Genomic DNA, 22,419 nt, shown 5'->3' on the forward strand with positions numbered 1-22,419 from the left:
TCTTGCAGAGGTGCTGGAGGTCTTGATTCAGAGGATTCCCCTAGCTTTTCTTTCTTCGCCTTCGATGCCTTCTCAGATGGACCTCTTTTAAACCTCACGAAGTCTGGAGCTGAATCTGGAAGATCGCTCAGTCTGAAATCTGATATGTCCACTCCTTCATCCTTCAGACGTTGGAGATAGTGGAGAATTGCTTCTTTGGGTTCATCCCTGTAGAACTTACATAGACCATCTGGCATATCCCTCTGATCTTTTAAGGCTTCCCAAGAAGTGTCCAGAGTAGGTTTAACGTGAATCTTCTCCAGAATCCCCATGCTCTTCAGATTCCTGGAGTTCAGAGGCCTTCCAGTTTCTATTGCCAAGTCTTCCATGAGTTTGTGTTTTATCAGATGGTCCACGAGACCATTTTCTATCAGCACATCTGAGAGAAGTCTTCCCAGAGGAATGTAAGTTTTGGGTTTCATGTTATTCCTGGTTTCCCGTACAGAATCTCTGAGGTATTTGAAGAGGAGCGCTGGGAGGCAAAGCTTCAGACCTTTATGAATACAATACAGAATACATTTTTGATCTGTATTGATGTAATCTGATGAGTTTGATGTTGGGCGATGATGAATAGTTCCCAGAATGATTTTGAGCCACACCCGGAGATTCTGATGTAGTTCCTTGTTCTTTGAGGGATTGCCTTCTGTGTTGAGTTTGAAGATTGTGGGATTGATTTCATGAGCAATGTATTTCGCCCTGGGATTTATGTTGTAAATTCTTCTACCTCCAGCCTTTTCCATGTTCAGCAAGGCAGCGATTGATTTTTCAGTGATCACTATTTTGACACCCAAGACATAAGAGACGATGAAATGATCGTCAGCATTAGCAAACCTCCAGAATTCCTTAATAAGATTTGGGTAAACTGGACCGTAGAGGCGTTGAAAATAGTTTCCCCAACCTTGTTGATGAAGTTCTTCAGTGAGGTCTACGCCATTTCTCTTCATGTTGTTAAAATCCACCAGGGATTCACACAGCACGTCCAGTTTCTCGAAAGGAGTTGCAAGATTTATATGAGGCTCACGGTCAAGGATGTGAGGCTCCTTGTACACTGGTGTTGTAGTTACGCCTGTAACAGTTGGAGTAGAGATGCTTGTGCTTTGAGCTTCGTTGCTGGAGTTCATTTGCTGAGAATAGTTGAAGACAGATTGTTGTTGAGAATCCATTGTTGATGAAGAACGAGATGAAGAAGAACTGTTTGCAGAAATGCCTGAGAGAACTTGGGTTGAACAAGTGAGTGAGAGTGAGTGTGTGTGAAGTGTGAGAGGAGTGTTTAAATACCCAAAAGAAACGCATGCAAAACGACACGCAAATCAGATTATAGCACAAAAACCAAGTTAGCACGTTTAGAGGGAGAAATGATTATGGCTCATTAATGAATGTCTAATCCCAACAGTTTGCACACTGCTCGAGGAGATCTCAAGAGTCTGTTCCTTGATTACTGCTAGACAGCTGTCTAGAAGTTCCAAGGTTAGACGCAAGTCACTCCACGTGTTTGCTTTATCTGATCTTCAGGAATACCAAACGAATGGTTCCTGGAGATTTCTAACTCAGATATCTTCTTAACTAGGTAGAAGTATCAGAGTCAGAGGCAGAAACTCATTTGTTTATGTCAGAGTCTCATTTTACATCTTCAGAGGCACAATTTATTCAGGGCAATTTTGAATGTTCAGATTTTCTAAGATAAAAAAAAATCTATCTTCAGCTAAAGGCTTAGTAAAGATATCTGCCCATTGATGATCTGTATCAATGAACTTCAATGTTACTATCCCTTTCTGAACATAGTCTCTGATAAAATGATGTTTTATTTCAATGTGCTTGGCTCTAGAGTGTAGAATGGGATTCTTACTTAAACAAATGGCAGCAGTATTATCACAAAAGATAGGAATGTTACTCTCGAAGATTTGCAGATCTTCCAACTGATTCTTCATCCAGAGCATCTGAGTTGTGCACAGTGATGCTGAGATGTATTCAGCTTCTGCAGTTGATAGAGCGATAATTGACTGTCTTTTGCTGGCCCATGATATCAGATTGTTTCCTAGGAGCTGACAATTTCCAGATGTGCTTTTTCGTTCCAATCTATCTCCTGCGTAATCTGCATCACAGTAACCCGAAAGTCTATACTCTGATGTTTTCTCATACATCAGGCCCAAGTTAGGAGTTCCTTTCAGATATTTGAAAATTCTCTTAACTGCTGTTAAGTGAGTTTCTCTAGGATCTGATTGGAATCTGGCACATAGACAGACACTAAAGAGAATATCAGGTCGAGTAGCAGTCAGATAGAGAAGGGAGCCTATCATACCACGATAGAGCTTCTGACAAACCTTTTTACTGACTTCTTCCTTTTCAAGAATGCATGTTGGATGCATGGGAGTTTTTGCAGAGTTGCATTCAGCCATGTCAAATTTCTTCAGAACATCTTTTATGTATTTGCTTTGATGAACGTACGTGACTTCTGAAGTTTGGTTAATTTGAATTCCTAGAAAGAACTTTAGTTCTTGCATTAAGCTCATTTCAAATTCTGCCTGCATTAACTCAGAGAATTCTTGACAAACAGAGGCGTTAGCTGAACCTAAAATAATATCATCAACGTATATCTGGCATATCATGAGATCATTGTTAAGGTTCTTACAGAAGAGTGTGGAGTCAACTTTCCCTCTGATAAAATTGTGTTCCAGAAGAAAGTTACTTAAACGTTCATACCAAGCTCTGGGAGCTTGTTTAAGTCCATATAAAGATTTTTTAAGTTTAAAAACATGTTCTGGAAAATTTGAATTTTCAAAACCTGGAGGTTGGTTGACATACACTTCTTCTGATATATAACCATTAAGGAATGCGCTCTTGACATCCATTTGATATAATTTAATAGAATGGTTTATAGCGAAAGATACAAGAAGACGAATAGATTCTAACCTTGCGACTGGAGCAAAGGTTTCATTGTAGTCAATACCCTCTTGTTGACTGTAACCTTGAGCTACCTGTCGAGCTTTGTTTCTGACGACTTCTCCTTTCTCGTTCAGCTTGTTTCTGAATACCCATCTGGTTCCGATAACGTGAGTGCCTCTGGGCTTGGGAACAAGATCCCAGACATCATTCTTTGTGAATTGATCTAATTCTTCTTGCATGGCTTGAACCCAGTCGTTATCTTGAAGTGCTTCATCACAGGACGTAGGCTCGATCAGAGACACTAGTCCCAGAGGAGTCTCTTCAGAAGTCCTGAATGTAGATCTGGTTCTGACAGGTTGGTCCTTGTTGCCCAGAATCAATTCTTCAGATACGTTGAGGCGACTTTTAGCTTTCTTGGGGATTAATGGAAGATTAATTTCCTCAGAATTCTGAATGGCAGTTGCTTCTGGAGCTTTGTCAGATCCTGCAAGAGTGATTTCTAAATCTGCAAAATTTTCAACTAGCTTTAACTTTTCAGGGTCAAGCTTATCGTCAAATCTGACATGGATTGATTCTTCCACAATTTTGGTTTCTGTATTGTATAATCTGTAGCCTTTAGAGCATTATGAGTATCCTAACATAATACCTTTCTGTGCTTTGGAATCAAACTTGTTCAGATGTTCTTTAGTGTTTAAAATAAAGCAAGAACATCCAAAAGGATGAAAATATGAAATGTTTGGTTTTTTTCCTTTACACAGTTCATAGGGAGTCTTTTCCAGAATAGGTCTTATGGAGATTCTATTCTGAATGTAACACGCTGTATTTATAGCTTCGGCCCAAAAGTGCTTAGCCACATTAGTTTCGTTGATCATAGTTCTGGCCATCTCTTGGAGTGTCCTATTCTTCCTCTCTACAACTCCATTTTGTTGTGGAGTTCTCGGGCAGGAGAAATCATGGGATATTCCATTAGAGTCAAATAATTCCTCAAAGGATTTATTTTCGAATTCCCCACCATGATCACTTCTGACTCTGATAATTTTAGAGTCAAATTCTTTTTGCACTTTGGAGCAGAAACTAGTGAATACAGAGTGAGACTCACTCTTGTGTTTTAGGAATTTCACCCATGTCCAGCGACTGAAATCATCAACAATGACTAGTCCGTACTTCTTTCCATTGACTGATGCTGTTTTCACAGGACCAAATAAATCAATGTGAAGAAGTTCCAAAGGCTTAGAGGTAGTAACAATAGTTTTCTTTTTGAAAGATGTTTTTGAAAATTTTCCTTTCTGACATGCTTCACATAGAGCATTTGAAGAGAACTTCAGTTTAGGTAGGCCTCTGACTAACTCGATTTTATTTAGCTGAGATAATTTCCTCATGCTAATGTGGCCCAAGCGTCTATGCCATACCCATTGCTCTTCGTGAACAGACATCAGACATTTCACATTTTGTTCTTTTAAATCAGAAAGATTAATTTTATAAATATTGTTTTTCCTCTTGCCTGTGAATAGGACAGAACCATTGTTTTGATTTATGGCTTTACATGTTTTTTGATTAAAGATCGCATCATAACCGTTATCACTTAATTGACTTATGGATAACAAATTATGCATTAATCCTTCTACGTAAAGGACATCAGATATAGAGGGAAGAGTACCATTACCAATAGTTCCGGAGCCTCTGATCCTTCCTTTCTGATCTCCTCCGAAGCCTACGAATCCAACGTCTTTAAGTTCCAGGCTTTGGAACATAGACTTTATTCCCGTCATGTGTCGCGAGCATCCAGAGTCCAGGTACCATGACTGGTGTTTGAACTTTGCTGCATAAGATATCTGCAACATAAACAATCTTATCTTTTGGTACCCAAAGTCTCTTGGGTCCTTTCTGATTAGTTTTCCCAGAGTTTCTTTACACTTTGGGTTTTCTAGCATTTTCAAATTTTTGTTCTTGTGTGTGTGTATAGTGATATGAAAATGGAGATTTAAGTTGGTCACTAGTAGAAGTTTTATCTTCCTTAGGATCATACCCAATTCCTCTTTTATTATTCTGACTGACTCCATAAATCATGGATGCCATAACACTCCTTCCTATCCCATTTTTCAGAAACTTTTGAAATGCCTTTTCATATTTATAAATTATCGTGTTTGAGGTTTGTGGAGCTTGAGATAACGCTTCTTCCAGTTTTGAACAATTTTTCTTTGCAGCATTTCTTTCTAAAGTCAAACTTTTGTTTTCATCCTTTAGTTTAGAAATAGTTATCTCAAGTTTGTCACACTCTTCAAACTTATCTTCAAGGCAATCCTTTATAGCTTTAAATTTTTGTTTTAGTTTCTGATATGAGCTAAGAGTTTCAGACAAGCATGATTCTAAGTCAGATCTAGAGAGTTCAGAAAATACCTCTTCAGATTCTTCATCTGAACTGTTTCTGGATGTGGTAGCCATGAACGCCACATTTGCCTGTTCATCAGAGTCAGATTCTGATGAGTCAGATTCACTGTCATCCCAGGTAGCCATTAATCCCTTCTTGGTTCTGAGGGGATTTTTCTTGAAGCTTTCTTTTCTGGAACTGTCTTTCTTCAGCTTGGGGCATTCGTTCCTATAGTGACCTGTTTCTTTACATTCATAACAGGTAACATCTTTGTTAGTTTTACCTTTTGAGGTTGATTCTGATCGATCCCCTCTGGGTCTTGGTCTTCTGAAGTTGTTGTTCCTCTTTTTCCAGAGTTGTTTAACTCTTCTGGTCAGGAGGGACAATTCTTCTTCATCATCAGAATCTTCCTGTTCAGAGTCATCCGCATCTTCTGTTTCGGCCTGGAATGCTTTGTTTCTGTCGGATTTGCGTCTTTCAGATCTGGATTTTAATGCTACAGACTTGTTCTTCTTCTGAGGCTCATCTTCCTCTAGTTCTATCTCATGGCTTCTAAGGGAACTGACAAGCTCTTCAAGACTGATGTTGTTCAGATCCTTTGATAGCTTCAGAGCAGTGACCATGGGTCTCCACTTCTTTGGCAAGCTTCTGACTATCTTTTTGACGCGGTCTGCAGTTGTGTATCCTTTGTCTAGAACTTTGAGACCTGCAATAAGAGTTTGGAATCTAGAGAACATTACCTCTATGGCTTCGTCATCCTCCATTTTGAAGGCTTCATACTTCTGGATTAGAGCCAGAGCCTTTGTTTCTTTGACCTGAGAGTTTCCTTCATGAGTCATCTTCAGAGAATCAAGTATATCTTTAGCTGTTTCCCTGTTGGTGATCTTTTCATACTCATTATAGGATATGGCATTGAGAAGTATCGTTCTGGCTTTGTGATGATTCTTGAATACGCGCTTCTGATCATCTGTCATCTTACTTTTGGGAACTTCAACTCCAGCATTAGTTACAGGAGGTGTGTATCCATCTGTGACAATATCCCAGAGATCAGCGTCATAGCCTAGAAAGAAACTTTCAATTCTATCTTTCCAGTAATCGAATTTCTCTCCATCAAAAACAGGAGGCTTAGCATTGTAACTGTCTCTTTCGTTTGTCTGGGCCATAGTTTTTCTCATTCTGGATCTCTCTACACTGTTAAGTGTTTGATTAGAAAATCAATAACAGAGCCGAAGCTCTGATACCAATTGAAGGTGAGAAAAACAAGAAAGGGGGGTTTGAATTGTTTTGGAAAATAAGCGCTTTTGCAAAATAAAATCACACAGGATTTTATACTGGTTCGCTTATAACACAAAGCTACTCCAGTCCACCCGGCTAAGGTGATTTTGCCTTCAACAAGGACTTAATCCACTAATCTTGAAAGATTATTACAACCAACGTCTAAGAGAAAAGATCTCTTAGTCCTCTCAAGTATACAGACTGCGCAGAGTCACTTGAGGAATTAAAACAATTGAGGTAAAAACAGAATTGTAATCTAGAGTGCTTCTAGTATAAAGCAAGTATTACAACAATTAGAGCAGATAAGAAGTTTCACGTTATGAGCAAAAACTCGTGAAAGATTAGAGAGAGAGTAGAGTAATTCTGTGCGCTCAGGTGTGTCTCTCAATGAGGTTCGTCGTTCTTTATATAGAGGTGAAAACGACAGTTTGTAGTAATGGCAGATATTTAGTCTTGATGAGAGTTTAATGCCATAACTTCTTTGTTTCTTGCCAGAACAAGTTTGTCTCCATGAATAACTTCTTTCCAATAATAGTTTCTTTCCATTTGAAGTTGAAGTTGCCGTTACTCTTTCTGGATAAGGAAATCCATTATCAGAGTTTGCGTTACTCTGTTAGACTGAGATCTTGAGATGTGGCTTCAGAGCTTCTGATAGTCCTCATCTTTTAGATTTCCAGTGTTGACTTCAGATGATCTTGAGACTTCTGGAGTTCTGATGTACCGTTGCTCAGAGTCAGAACTTCTAGAGCGCGCTTCTTCTTCAGATGCTTCTGATATTCTGATATGCTGTTTTACTCAGAGTCAGAACTTCTAGAGCGCATTTCTACTTCAGATGCTTCTGATCTTCTGATAATTTATATCTGATTTGATTCTATATTTGATGACGTAATCAGATTCTTTTCTTCTTGTTTAGAATCCTGCACACTTAGAAACTTTTCGTTAGAGTGCCATTTTTGGTTTCATCCTTTGTTATCATCAAAATCCTGGAATCTGTTGTAGAACAATTTTTGTTCTTACAGAATGTCATATAGAAACCCAATTTTCCATTGGACTTTAGAATCAAGCAATATCAATACACACAATAGCAATATGGAGAGCAAGGCATCAAATAAAGATAGTCACATCCAAGCTTAGCAACTCCATGATCTTCTTCATAATCTCCCATGTATCAGATGACATACTTCTTGAATGGCTCAGAATAAGGCACTAAACACAAGTTCAAAGTAACAATTGCATCAAGACCATGTAGCAGATGAACTCAAAAAGGATCTCAATACTTGCTTCAGATGAAAGTTCAATTCACAATGACTGGATTTAGAAAAGTTGGCATTGGCGAAGTCCTTTTTGCATAGGGAATGTTGCCTAATTCTAAGTCCAATGTCTCAGATCCAATCCAACAGTCCACACAAATCCCTTTTTAGGGTTTTTGTTGTTATTATATACATTAAGGTCAAAAGACCACAAACACAAACAAAGTACACAAACCATTATACACAATCACAATATAATCACAAGATATGGCTCAAGTGAGCAAAGTGAAAATGGCATTAAAGTAAACAAGTTAAATGGTATGAATAATGTCAAATGATAAAGACTTGAATTTAAAGTGCAAAAAGTAAATGACTTGAAATTAAAAGTTAGTCAAATGTTAGTTGATTAGAAGTTAGTATTGCTTTTGCTTTTTTATTATTTAAGTCATTCTTTGAAGAACACTCAACCCTCTATTCACAAGCATGGATCCTTGAACCAATACATCTTCCAAAGGAAGGAAAAAGGCCAAGTTTCCACATAATACCATGAAAGGGGGGAGACTTACAATCTCACTTACTAGAATGCTATGCTTTTGGGTCAAAATTTAGCGCTATGTTAAGCAATCATAATTGGACTTATGTAGAAGTCACAACTATTTGAGGTCGGACAATAGAAATCTTAGTGTTAATGCATGTTAGAGATATGGTATTATGAACCATACTCCTAAAAACATACCACACTTAAAAGAAAATGGCAAGAGGGTGGACCTAATCTCATCCATACTTATGTCGATTTTGCAATCAACTAGCCTTAGGATATAGAGATATCATAGGTCAATAAAATGGATGGGGTAGAATGGGATTGAAGATGAAGAGGGAGGGAAATGAAACAAACATAAATTGGTCATAGGAGGACTTTTATCAAATTAAAATCATTCATTTATTTTGGGAGATGAAATGCATATTTCATCAATCCCCTAAATCCAAAGATTTTAATCCAACAAAGTCAAATCAACCTTGACCAAGGCATAACAACAAAAGTCAAACTCAATAAGTCAATCAAATTAGCTGAACACAATTTATTTACAATTACACAATTAAAAATCAATTAAAAAAGCATTAAATTAAATTATGGTTAGTCAAAATCCTAAATCCTCTTCAAAACACCAAATAAATGGCCAAGAGATTTATCATAGGTCAAACAAGGTCAAAGGACCTTGGGAAAAAAATTTCATTATTTTTGGAAACTTAAAAGTATTTTTAAACAATAAAAAAATATGCACAAAAACAATTAAATCATGAAAAATATTAATATTGATCCAAAAAATAATTTTAATTCAGAAAATGAAAGAGAAAAATATTTGAATTTTTTTGGTGAAAGTCCCATACTTTTTGAATCAATATTAAAATTAATATGAATTAATGAAAATAAGTCAATTAAAATGAATATAAGAAAATGCTAAAAAACGTGGACCACTTGATCTCCCTCATTAATTGAAGTGGCAAATCAAGCGAATCAGAGCGTGCTATCCGTGGTGAACCTTAGTCAATGTTCCACACGCGTGGTAATAAATTTTGACGCTCAAGATTAAAATAAAATAGAAGGATCATGTGGTCTGGAGACATGCCAACACATCGTCGGAGCCAGAGCTCCGATCTTCTTCTCCGGTGGACCTCACCGGACTGGTCCACCTTCAACCATCACCAAAATAAAAAAGGAGGACATGAATTTAAAGTAAAAATGCTCAATAGCCCGAATCTGGCCTCAATTTCACCTAACTCCAAGTATATAGAAAGATACAGGGAGTTGAATTTTGAGGATCATGATCTGAGTTGCTTCGATTTGACCTCTAAGCAACTCAATCTTGTTGCCTACATTGGTAGGACTTCAGACAACCAAACATCAACAAGAATAGTTGAGAATTGAGTGAGAATTAAAGAGATGAAAAATACAGAAATTCACCTTCACTGCAGGTTCAGATGGACACGATCTTGCTCTCAATAGTGCCTGACCTTGCTTTGGATGCTTAATAGAATGGAAATAGATCAAGGAAGAAGGACTCTTGGAGTTTGAATCTCAAAATAGTGGGTGATTTCAAACTCGGTTTTCAACGAAAATCACCAAGCTTATCCTTTGAATGTGGAGGTTTAGGCTTGTAGTTTCAAAGCTTGCTCGCCAGGGTCCTCAATTCTGAGTGGGGGGCTTCTATTTATAGCCAAGGTCATTGATAATTGCACACCTCTTCAAAAATTCAAAAATAACAAATCACATTTGCATGGATGCATGGGTGTGTGATAGGCCCATGTAATGATGTATTCAGATCCAAAAATGAGTGTAAGCAATGCTGAAGTCATGTGGAAAGGCCATGCATTCGTGTATGAGAAATGGAACTTCAAATTTTCCAAATGGTCCTTCAACTTTAAGCCATGCGTAAGTCATACATTCTTTGTTCAAATAGGATGAATTTGGACTTTTTGGAAAGGTTAGATCAATAGGAACAACTTTCATGTTGAACACTTTTTCTTTTGAAGCTTTGATCATGATGAATTTTGACGTGGAAGTTTGGAAAATCAAACAAATCAAAAAAAAAAATCTAAGTACCAAGCCATATGTTCACTTCTTCCATCTTGAGTAACTTTTTCTATGGGCTTCAAATGAGAAACAATACTTCATAAAACTTGTAGCTCTCTCAAAGACCTTCAAATTAGGCACAAATTTGACCTCATTTGGATTTAGCATGAAGGAGTTATGCATTTTAGCAGTTGAGGAAAATCACTTGTTCAATGGTATTTGCCCAAAATGACCTATAATGTTTCCTCATATCACATGCATCTAAAAGTTGAATTTGCACTTCCTCCAAACATTAAAGTTTAGTTAGACATCTTGAATTTGATTATACAACTTGAATGACTTTCATATCATGAAAATTGAGCATGTTATGGTCTTGGGAAGTTGACCTCCAAATTAGGGTTTAGACAAAATGACCTATAATCTTTCACCATAAAACATGACTTTCCAAGCAAAACTAGATCTTGACCTAAACATGAAAGTTGTTTGGAATGTCATTTAGAGTAACATTTCTCTTGTAATAATTTTCATATGACAAATATTGTAGGAGATAGGGTGTAGGGAACCCTAGTTTTGATCAGTTGACTTTCTCTGGTCAACCACCATAAACCAACTTGCTATCTTGATATTCTCTTGACTTTTGGTACTCATTGAGGATCATACATGCAAAAGATGATGTAATGTGAAGTATACCTTGAAATATTTGATCAATTGGTGAAGAAACTTGTTGAAGAAGTTACATAAGATACCTAGATGAATTAGGGTTTCCAAGGCAAACCAACTCCAAACTCTTGATGATTTCTAGATTAAGATAACAAGTGAAGATCCTGGGGATTCATATATGATACTTATATCCATAGTAAACCATTTCTTGATTGAGCTCCTTAAAAGGAGGGTGTTAAACCCTAGATATGAGCTTGATAGATCAAAGGTGAGCATGTGCACTACCTACAAAAGAGTTAAACTATACAATGACATATTTTTGGTATTTTGGTTAGTAAACAAAGAAAAGTGAAGTATGATACAATCAAGTGGTGTTTGGTGATCTCTCCCAATGCAAACCCAATGAAAGAGGGGTAAGGAGGATGCCAAGGTATGATCCCAATGCTAATGCATATGATGAGAATAACATGAGGGATCTTAGGGTCAAAATTGGGGTCTTACAATGCACAAGCTGATAATCTGGAAAAGTGAAACACTGGTAGAGAGGGTCATAGAACTGAACCAAAACACTCAGAAGTCCTTCAACCACATCAGGAGATAACATAGACAAGAGCTTCCCATATTCGACTTTAATTTCAGTTTGCATAATTTGTATAGAAATGACATGCATTTCATCATGAATAATGCCTAAAATATCATTCAGAATAAATTCTCAAAAATACAGACAAATTGGTTAAATCATTCCTCAGGTACGTGCAAAATCAGCGAGTAAAAAGTTTCGAAATCAAGCTTGCAGACGTCATTATTAGTAACCTATGGTTCACGTAGTTTAACCTGGTGTGCTTGTTATATTTTTCGATAACTTTTTCGATTGCATTTTGATCCGTCTGAGCCTTTTAACCAGTCAAAATTTATTTCAAAATTAAAAGAAACGTTGTATTTTTTCAATAAGTTTATTTTATGCTGATCATTTTAGTGCATCCGATTTAATTTTGTGAGCAAATTTTTGCCAGACTTTTATTCATAATCAGTCGTTTTATTTTTATTCTTTTGGCAAAGTATTCAAATTAAATAAATAGAATTTAACATGTCCTTATTTTATTTTTATCATACTCAGTTTAGAAGTTGGATTTTTTATTTGATTCAATTGATTTGAATTGTTTTAAATCGATTAAATCATCTAAAAAGGGCATTATAGGCATTTTAATTTATTTAATAATGTATGCTTCATGGTGTGTTTCTTTGAATTAACCATGATCGTTAGATCAAGATTAATCAATCGTCAATGTGAGCAATCCACACTCATTTCCATTGTCCAATCAAAAATCAAGAATTTAATTAAGTAGATTAATAAAGAGAGTTAGGAAATAAATGATATCTTTTTCCCCACTCATTGTGGGATTCTCCATGTGATAGATAGTTTGAAAAATGCAAATATCTCTATCCATCCAATGTTAACATGCCACGTCTCCATTTCACATGGGATCCTCACAAATTTTTGGGATCTTATCCTCACAAAATCTACCACTCACCTAAAGAGGGCCACCCGTCCCCAACACAAAGGGGTCTCTCTCTCCAAAATTTATTACTCCATCTCCCAATGGTCCACTGGAGACAGACTTTTTATAACTCCCTCTATTTTCTGGAAGAGAAAAAAAGAAAAAAAGGAGGAGAGAAAATAAAAGGGAATCCTCTTCTTCACACGGAGGGGGATCTTTTGGCTACATTGACAACCAACGAAAAAAAGGGCTTGGGAATATTTAGACGAAATCAAAAAAAGAAAAAGGAAGATGAACTATTGTTCATCTTCTTCGGGATGATACGCCTTTCATCACCCATTTCTTCTTCCCGTTACAACCTTCTCCCTCCGTCCGCGATCCTCTCACCACCATTTTTTCATTTCAACCACACAAATCTTCTGCCGGATCTCGCGCACCCCACACGGCCTTCTCTTCACCATCATCAAAATGATTCATCATCTCTTTCTTCTTCACACCTTTCACCATCACAACCACAAACAATCCTCATCGCCACTATAAAACCCAACAACTCCCTCGATCTCATCTTCGATGAACACCAACAAGCGCCGCGAAACCCCCAAACGCACACCACTTCTTTTTCTTCGGCCACGAATGACTCTACACTTCACGTTCCCTCCTCCATAACATCTTCCATGCTCATCCTTCAAACCACCATTAAACCACATCTATTTTTCACCTAAACAGAACCACTGTAATAACATGTAACCTTACCTCTCTAACCGCAACTCATATTTCCTCTACCATGAACATCATAACTGGACATCATCATCATCACTACCGACGAGTTGCTCACAGTTCAGTAGAACTCTTTATCCAATTGTTACGACAACATGATTCCAACTTTGCTCACTTCCAACCGATGGTGGTTCTCACGAAGAGTAAGACTTTATAGCGAGTCATTTCATTCAATCACCTGTGCTGAATGTGTTCCTTCGACAATGATGATTGCATTCAACAATATCAGTGTTGAATTTCTTGGCATTTGGTAATGATTTTGGATGGATTTTCATTCCTTGCGATTACTGCATCATTTTTGGGTGTTGATTGTTTTGAGTTTAAATTAGAGATGTAAATTTTAGATTTGTTTTGATAACGCACTTGTTTTATTATTGTTTACGTTTATGGATAATCAATTTGTGTTGTGTGATGACTTTGTGAAACCATGAGAGAGTCAAAGAGAGGGATAAGATAAAGGGTGAATGTTTGATATTTGTTTCTTTTCTTCCTGCGGAGTATCATGATCCATTCTTGCTTGCTTCTAGTTATTTTGGCCATGTCTCTTCATTGTTTATACGTTAAGAGATGAGTTTTGTGAAGAGGAAGAATAATAAGAGGGGAAGTGAAGGAGGTATTTGTTTCCTCTAATTTTCTTTCGTATGGCTTTGGTTAATTTGTCAGCTATTGTGTTTCACTTTCTTTCAAAATTTTGGGTCGCCACATGGAGCTATATGTTTGGATATTTTATCATTTGAAGAGTAAAATGAGTATAAATATTGCTTATTGACTGTTATTATTCCCCTCTTAATTGGTTAAGCTATGTTTAGGGATAATTGATTTGTTTAAGATTTTTTTGCCCACGCCCATGAAATCGTGTGGAGAGATTCATGGGATTCATATTTAGTGTGTTTAATTTTAAAAAATAATAAATGAGTAAATTATTGAAAAAAATCAAATTGATTACTATCCTAAAAAATGGGTCGATTCCCACTTTCATGTTTGTCTTTTTACTGTTTAATATATGACTTAATTAAAATTGTTGAGTTTTTTTTAGAATTGGGCTTGTGTGCTTTGGGCCCATGCTGATTTATTGGTTCTTACACCCCATGTCTAAGCACAAACTCCTATATGCCCTCTTTTATTTTATTTTTCAAAAGCATTAGTTAATTGACTGATTAAAGTATTAGTTAATTAGATTAATTAATTGTTGCTTTTCGATGACTCGATTTTATGGTATTTAGTCAATCAATGTCTATTCATGATTGTAAGACCCCAATTTTGACCCTAAGATCCCTCATGCAATTTCATCATAAGCATTAGCATTGGGATCATGCCTTGGCATCCTCCTTACCCCTTTTCATTGGGTTTGTTTTGGGAGAGATCACCAAGCACTTTGTGAATATATCATACTTTTATTTTATCATTTCACTAACCAAAATACCGAAAATACGTCTTTGCATCTATCTAACTCTTTTTGTAGGTAGGGCATGATCTCCTTGATTCATTGATCACATCTAGGGTTTGAGACCCTCATGAATAAAGAGCACAACCAATAATTGATTCAATAATGGTTATGAACATCATATATGAGTCTCAATTGCTTCTACATGTTTTATTGATCAATTTTGCTTCAAGAGTTTGAGGGTGATTTGAAGGAGAAGGGCGTTCCAAAGCGCAACAAAATTTAAAATTTCTCCTTTAGTGATCCTTACGAATGGGCATGATCATTGATAGAATTGTTACCTCTGGTGGAAATTATAACCTTTGATGCAGATCTACGGAGCGATCACGAACGTTGAACGATGACAACGCCTCTACTCAGTCCACATGAATGGATTCCTTCAATCTCAGTGCTAGCTGCTATGAATGAAGGCTTTGAGTGAGAGAGAGAGAGAGAAACGAAATTGCAACTGCACTAATGCTTCTGCACAAGGGGGTCTATTTATAAAACCACTTGTGTGGGCTGCAAGCTAAAAAGCCCACTTAAGTGTATGTGGCCCATATCTTATAATATGCCAAAATCACTTAAGCGCGTGGTACCTTACCATATTTCGTATTCTACTTAAGTATACCGTACCCTACGATGTTCTACAATTCACTTAAGTGCACCGTACCTTACGGTGTTCCTTAGTTACTCTATCTCTCATCAATCCGTCCTTTTGTGTGTGACCCTGTAGGTTTTCGCGGCATTGGCAATTATATTAAATCACGTATTTAACATAATAAACAGTGAGTGGTATCTAGCAACACATCATTGCTACCTAAGACACGAAAATGTCATGTGATCTGACAAATCCTTTTGTGATAATACTTATGTGTACAATTACCCTTTTGCCCTTATGTCTATATTGAACACAAGGCATAGACCGTGTCATCCTTGTCCAATTCAATATTGGGCCCATAGACATTTATCTTGTTACGCAGGATGGGCAAATTCCATATAGGTCACTCATGTCCCTTAGCATGCTTCGTGGAGTACCCATCAACTGTCTTTATGGTCATCCAATTACGGACAATGTATGATCAGCAATAAGGCACTCGACTCTACATCTAGGGTCCATAGTGGTTTCAGGTCGAAGGGTGGTCTACACCATTATCACCATGAGAATAACTTATGACACTTTGCATAACATTCTATATAGTATTCTCATAGCGGGTCAGTCCAGTATAAATATTACTCTTAATATTCATACCTATGTTTAAGACTTGATAACTCCTTATCCATGATCCATGAGATGTGATCATCAGTCTATATACATAATAGTCTTAATGCTTTAATGTTATCCCACTTCACAATAAAGCTCGACTATGGATACTTTAAGAATAGTGTTCTTATGTTTAATGTGATCTCATGATTAAGTCACACTTGATACATTAAACGGACTATCTATTCTAGGGACTTTATTAGACAAATATAATAAAGAAAAATCCTTTTATTATTAATAAATAATTTGATACAAGTACCAAAAGTATTGGCCTCTAGGGCTTACACCAACATGATTTTCCTTGGAAACCCTAGTTTGACTAGGTATCTTGAGTAACTTTTCCAACAAGCCATCTCACCAATTGATCAAATTTCTCAAGGGACACTTCAAAATTCATCATCTTATGCATATATGATCTCCCATGAGCCAATAAAGTCAAGAGAATTGGAAGTTAGCAAGTTGGTTGATGGTGGTTGGCCAGATGAATTCATTTGATCAAAACCGGGTCTCCCTAGATCCTATATCCTAAACTTTTCACCATATGAAAATGATTCCAAGATAAAACTTACTCTAAATGACATTATAAACAACTTTAATGTTGATACCTAGAGTTAGTTTTTCTTGGAAAATCATTTTCTATGTTGAAACATTATAGGTCATTTTGTCTAAACCCTAATTTGAATGTCAACTTCCCAAGGCCATAACTTGCTCAATTTTTATGAGATGAAATATTTCCAAGTTTAAAAATCAAATTCAATGTGTCTAATTAAACTTTGATGTTTAGAGTGGGAGCTAATTCAACTTCTTTGAACATGTGATATGAGGCTACATTATAGGTCACTTTTGACCTATACCATTGATCAATTGATTTTGCCAAACTTCAAAAATGCATAACTCTATCATTTCAAATCCAAATGAAATGAAATTGGTGACCATTTTGAAGGTATTTGATATAGCTACAACTTTGATGAAGACACTTTTCTCATTTGAAGCTCCTATAAAAAGTTAAGTAAGGTGGAATATTGAGACATATGGCTTGACACTTAGAAATTTTTTGATATGTCAAAATTTTCCAAACTTCCACCTCAAATATCTCCAAAGAGCTAAAATTCATGCATTTTGGATAAGAAATGCATAGGTTGCGCATGGCTTAAACAGGCTGGTATCATGTGGCATGAATCAAACTTCAAATGACAATGCTCAACTGCCTTGCAATCCAATCCATCTCCAATGCATCTGAACTTCATTTTGGACTTTCAAACAATCATTTCATGGGCCTATGCGCGCCCATGCACCATGCTTGCATCATTTTGCCAAAATTGGAAAGTTAGAAGAGTTTGCAAATATCATTTGAATTCTCTATAAATTGGAGCCCTTATGCTCAGAAATCACACACACCTTGCGCCAGCTTTGAATCCCCACTGAAAACCCTTCATACTAAGAGGATAATCCTGAAAAATTCAGTTGAATTTGAGCTTGAATCTCCACTGTTTTGGAATTCAATTCTCCAGGAGTCCATTGATTCTAAGCCATTCCATTCCTCTTCTGCAAGCAATTGAAGTGAAGCCAAGCACGATTCAGATCAAGATCTAGAAAGCTCAGACCTCCATTGAAGGTAATTTGCAGAATTTTTCAACTCTTCGATTCTCCTTGTTTCTTGCTTAATTCTATTGATTATTGTGTTGGCTGAAGTCCTACCAATGTAGGCAAGGTGTTTGAGGCCAAATCGAAGCAACTCAAATCATGAACCTCATTTTTCAATTCCACATATCTCTGAATATAGTTGGAATTGGAAGAAATGGAGGTGATATTCATGCTCAGTAATGTTTTCTCTTTAAAATCATGTCCCTGTTTTAAATTTTGGTGATGGTTCATGATGACCAGTCCGTCGAAGCTCGCCGGAGAAGACAACCGGAGCTCTAGCTCCGGTGATGAGGTGTCTTTGGTCTAAACTGTATGATCCTTGCTCCATGTTATAATCTCATCCGTTCCTTATGAATACCATGTTTTCCACGAAGTTGACTCAGGCATTGGTGGAATGCGCGCTGTGGATCATCAGATCTGCCACCTCAATTAATGAGGGAGATCTGATGGTCCACATATTTTGGCCTTTTCTGAATTTTCATTTAATTCCATTTTCTTCAATAATTCATAATAATTTTAATATTGATCCAAAAAATATGGGACTTTCACCAAAAAATTTCAAATATTTTTGTCTTTCATATTCTGAATTAAAATTATTTTTTGGATCATTATTAATATTTTTCATGAATTAATTGATTTTTCATTTGTTTTTAATTGTTTAAGAATATTTTTAAGTGTCCAAAAATTATGAAATTTTTTATCCAAGGTCCTTTGACCTTATTTGACCTATGATAAATCACATGGCCATTTATTTGGTGTTTTGATGTGATTTTAAGATTTGGACAAAACATATTTGAATTTAATGCAATATTTTTATATTTTTATTTGAATAAATGCCATTTTAATTATGTTGACCATTTGGATTGACTTATTTGAGTTTCTCATTTGTTGTTGGGCCTTGGTCAAGGTTGATTTGACTTTGTCAAGTTAATATTATTGGATTTAGGGGATTGATGGAATGTACATTCCATCTCCCAAAATGAATGAATAATATTAATTTGGTAAAAGTCATCCTTTGACCAATTTGTGATCTCATTCATCCCTTTCCCCCTTCATCTAATTCCCCTTCTCCATCCATTCATTTCAATTGGCCAATGACATCTCAAAATCCTAATGCTTGTTGGTTGAAAGATTAACATGAGTATGGATGAGATTAGACCACACCTTTTGCATATTTTTGTGTGTGGTATGTTTAATGAGCATAGTTCTTAATACTATGTCTCCAACATGCATTAACACCAAAAGTTTATTGCCCCGCCTCAAATAGTTGTGACTTCTACATAAGTCCAATTATGATTGCTTAACATAGCGCTAAGTTTGTGACATAAAAGGCATAAGCATTCTAGTTAGTGAGATTGTAAGTCTCCCCTCTTCCATGGTATTGTGTGGAAACTTGGCCTTCTTTCCTTCCTTTGGAAGATGTTTTGGTTCAAGGATTCATGCTTGTGGCAAGTGGGTTGAGTGTTCTCCAAAGAATATCTTGAAATCAAAAAAGCAAAACAAAATTAATTACTAACTTACTAACTATTAACTTTTACTTTCAAGCTTTTACTTTTAATGCAATTTATTTTTAGCACTGTATTATCATTTGCCATTATACATATCATTCTAATTGTTTATGTTAATGTAATTTTCACTTTGTCCACTTGGACCATATTGTGTGATATACTTTGTTGCTTTGCTTGTTTGAGTGGTCTTTAACCACTAATGAACATAATAATAACAAAAACCCTAAAAGACTTTTGAGTGGACTATTGGTTTGATCTTCCCCAATTGGACTTAGAATTTAGGCAACATTCCTTTGCTAATGGACTTGGCCAATGCCAATTTGTTGAAGAACCAAGTTGCTTGCAAGTTTGAATTCATCTGATACATCATTCAAGATCTCTCCAGTTCATCTGCCACATTGATCATTATTGAGCTGTTATGTTGAACCTGTGACTTGTGGAATTCATCTGTTGCATGGGCTATTTTGAAGAAGATATTTGAAGTGGATAAGCTTGGATGAGGCCATCTTTATTTGATGTCTTTGCTCTTCAAGATTGATATAATTGTGCATTTGTGTGTTGCCTGATTCTAAAAAGTCCAAGGGAATTATGGGTTTCTATTGACATAGTTGTCTATTGGATTGCTCCCATTTGGTCAGATCTTTTCAACATTAAACTTTTAAACTTTTGTGCATAGAGTAGTCTCTTCATCTTCTCCCCATTTCTATAATTTCAAAATCTCTCCCTCCATTTTTAAAACCTTCTTTGTGTGAATTACTTTTGTTCTAAACTTTGACCACTTTTGCAAAAAGGTAGAAACTTTGGCCTTATGCCATTGCATTTTTAAACTAATTTTCTTAAATCAAACTTGTAAATGAATTTAACTATACTTGACTTAAACTTTCAAAAATACAAAAAGAACTAATTCATTCAAACCATTTTAGGCCTTTGTGCCTTTCAAATTTTAATTTTGTTAAAACCAACATACTCACTTTGAAATTTCTAGCACGAACTACGAGGTTTTGATCCCTCATTTTTATGTTGGTACGTAGGCACAAGTCCGAAGGTCTTGTCAAACACAAAAATATAATTAATGAATTCTTTTCTCATCCCCCCATTCTATTTGTTTGTAAATATCACTTTGTACAAAATACATATGCACACAAAAAGGGCTCCATAGGAGTACCTAGGACACTTTGGGTGCTAACACCTTCCCTCTGTGTAACCAACCCCCTTACCTGTGATCTCTGACTTTTATAAGTTTTTATTTGAAAACTTCTTACTAATTGGGTTTTGTTCGTACTTTTTCCATTTTCCCTTGGAAACAATAAAAGCGCGGTGGTGACTCTTGTTAATTGATCTCTAGCTTGTCATGAATTTCCTGCTACAATGATCATTTCATACACATAAATAATAATATTCAATTTCACTCACATCTTTACTGATTCAAATAAACTTCTAAAAAAAAACTCCTGCTCCAACACCAAGTATTTCTATCTAAATACGATTAACTGTGCAAATTCAAATCATTTTTCAAATCAATATAACTTCTAAAGAATATTCTTTTATAATTTAAACTTGGGATGAAAAAGAGTATAGGAGGTGTTCGCTTCGCTATCTCCCGAGTACTCGAATGATTGGCGTTTGCCATATTGCTCGAGTTCTTGTCGCCCGATTAAAACCTTACCAAATTCGAATTCAAATCAATTCTTTTAAATTAACATGATTTATAAGAACATTTTTATAATTTAAACTTTGGATGAAAAAGAGTATAGGAGGCATTCGCTCCACTACCTCTCGAGTATTCGAATGATTGGCGCTCGCCACATTGCTCGAATTCTTGTGGCCCGATTAAAACACTCTAAATAAACTTGGATAAAGGAATAGGTGGCGCACGCCTCATTATTCCTCGAGTAAGCAAGTGCGAGGCACACACCTCACTACCATGCATATTCAATTTTCGCAAACAATTTTCAATAATAATTTGAATGAAAAGGGAGTAGGAGGCATTCGCCTTATTATTCCTCGAATAATTGAACGATTGGTGTGCACCATATTGCTCAGTTTTTTGTCGTTCTTCTAAAAAATACCAAATATATTAAACTAAATTTCTCGCCCCCGTGAGATTGACAACTTAACTCTTTTTAGAAAGAACATTGCTTAATCCTTTATAGTGCGAACACAAACTAGAGCTTAAGTCTCCATCGCGAGCATGCAAGCCAACATTTAACCGCTAGGATACGATCTAAGCACTTGTTCATTAAAACACATTCAACTTATCAAACCTATTTTCTCGCCCCCGTGCGATCAAAACTCTTTTAAAAAAGAACACTGTTTAATCCCTTCTAACGCGCACAACAAACTAGTGTTTAAGCCTCTGCCGAGAGTAGACAAGCCAATGTTTAGCCTTTAGAATGTGATATAAACAGTCGTTCATTAAAAGAAGCCAACCAACCGTAGTTACTCGAACTACGAATGCTCTGACTTCCTTATTTCACCATAAGGATACGTAGGCACGAGATTACGAGATCTCGGCGAGCACACTAATAAAAAACCTCCATTTTCCCCCTTCTGAGGTTTCCATCCATCTCTCTTTTCAATGTTTTCATAAATCGAAAAAAATAAACAACATAAGCTAACATTCAAATTGCAAATTCAATTAAAAGGTTCCCGTTGAGTACAACGGACGTGAGGGGTGCTAATAAATTCCCCTTTGTGTAATCGACTCCCAAACCCGAATACGGTTGCGACGACCATTATTCTGTTTTTAAAGGTTTTATCGATATTTTACTATTCCTTAATTGGGATAAATAAAGTTCGATGGAGACTCTATTCGAACTAATTTTTTTCCACGACCATCACGAGGGATCGTATTTTTCGAGATGCGACAGCTAGCGACTCTGGTGGGGACATTTTCTCCAAGCAGGAGAGAGTCAAGCCTAATTTAGTTTAATTTGAAATGAGTGTTAAAATGTTGTTTCTTTCTTCCATGTTGTTTCTTTGTACCTTATTGTATTATTTATGCTATATGTGATTTACTCTTATACTGTGATAGGTGGTCTATATGTTGATGCATGTTGTGAGATAAGCTTTATCCCCGAGCTTCGAGAATAACTTAGAATCGGAAGTTATGTGGTATTGAACCAGGGGTCTACACCTCGTTGGAACAATATGAAAACTCCACCTAGAGTAGATCTGTTTGGAATTTCCATCATGATATGGCTAGCCTATTATTGTGGGGAAATTTTAAATACGATCCGTGACTCTAGGAACCTCGC

At 36.3% G+C, this 22,419-nt stretch overlaps 1 protein-coding gene across 1 annotated transcript in view; it reads left to right on the top strand.

Moving 5' to 3' along the window:
* LOC127137028 (uncharacterized) overlaps nucleotides 1-22,419 on the top strand; it is an 82,517-nt gene that overhangs the window by 58,578 nt on the left and 1,520 nt on the right. The window lies entirely within an intron of this gene.

Source organism: Lathyrus oleraceus, chromosome 4 (genome assembly GCF_024323335.1).
Source record: "Lathyrus oleraceus cultivar Zhongwan6 chromosome 4, CAAS_Psat_ZW6_1.0, whole genome shotgun sequence".
NCBI classification, from domain to species: domain Eukaryota; kingdom Viridiplantae; phylum Streptophyta; class Magnoliopsida; order Fabales; family Fabaceae; genus Lathyrus; species Lathyrus oleraceus.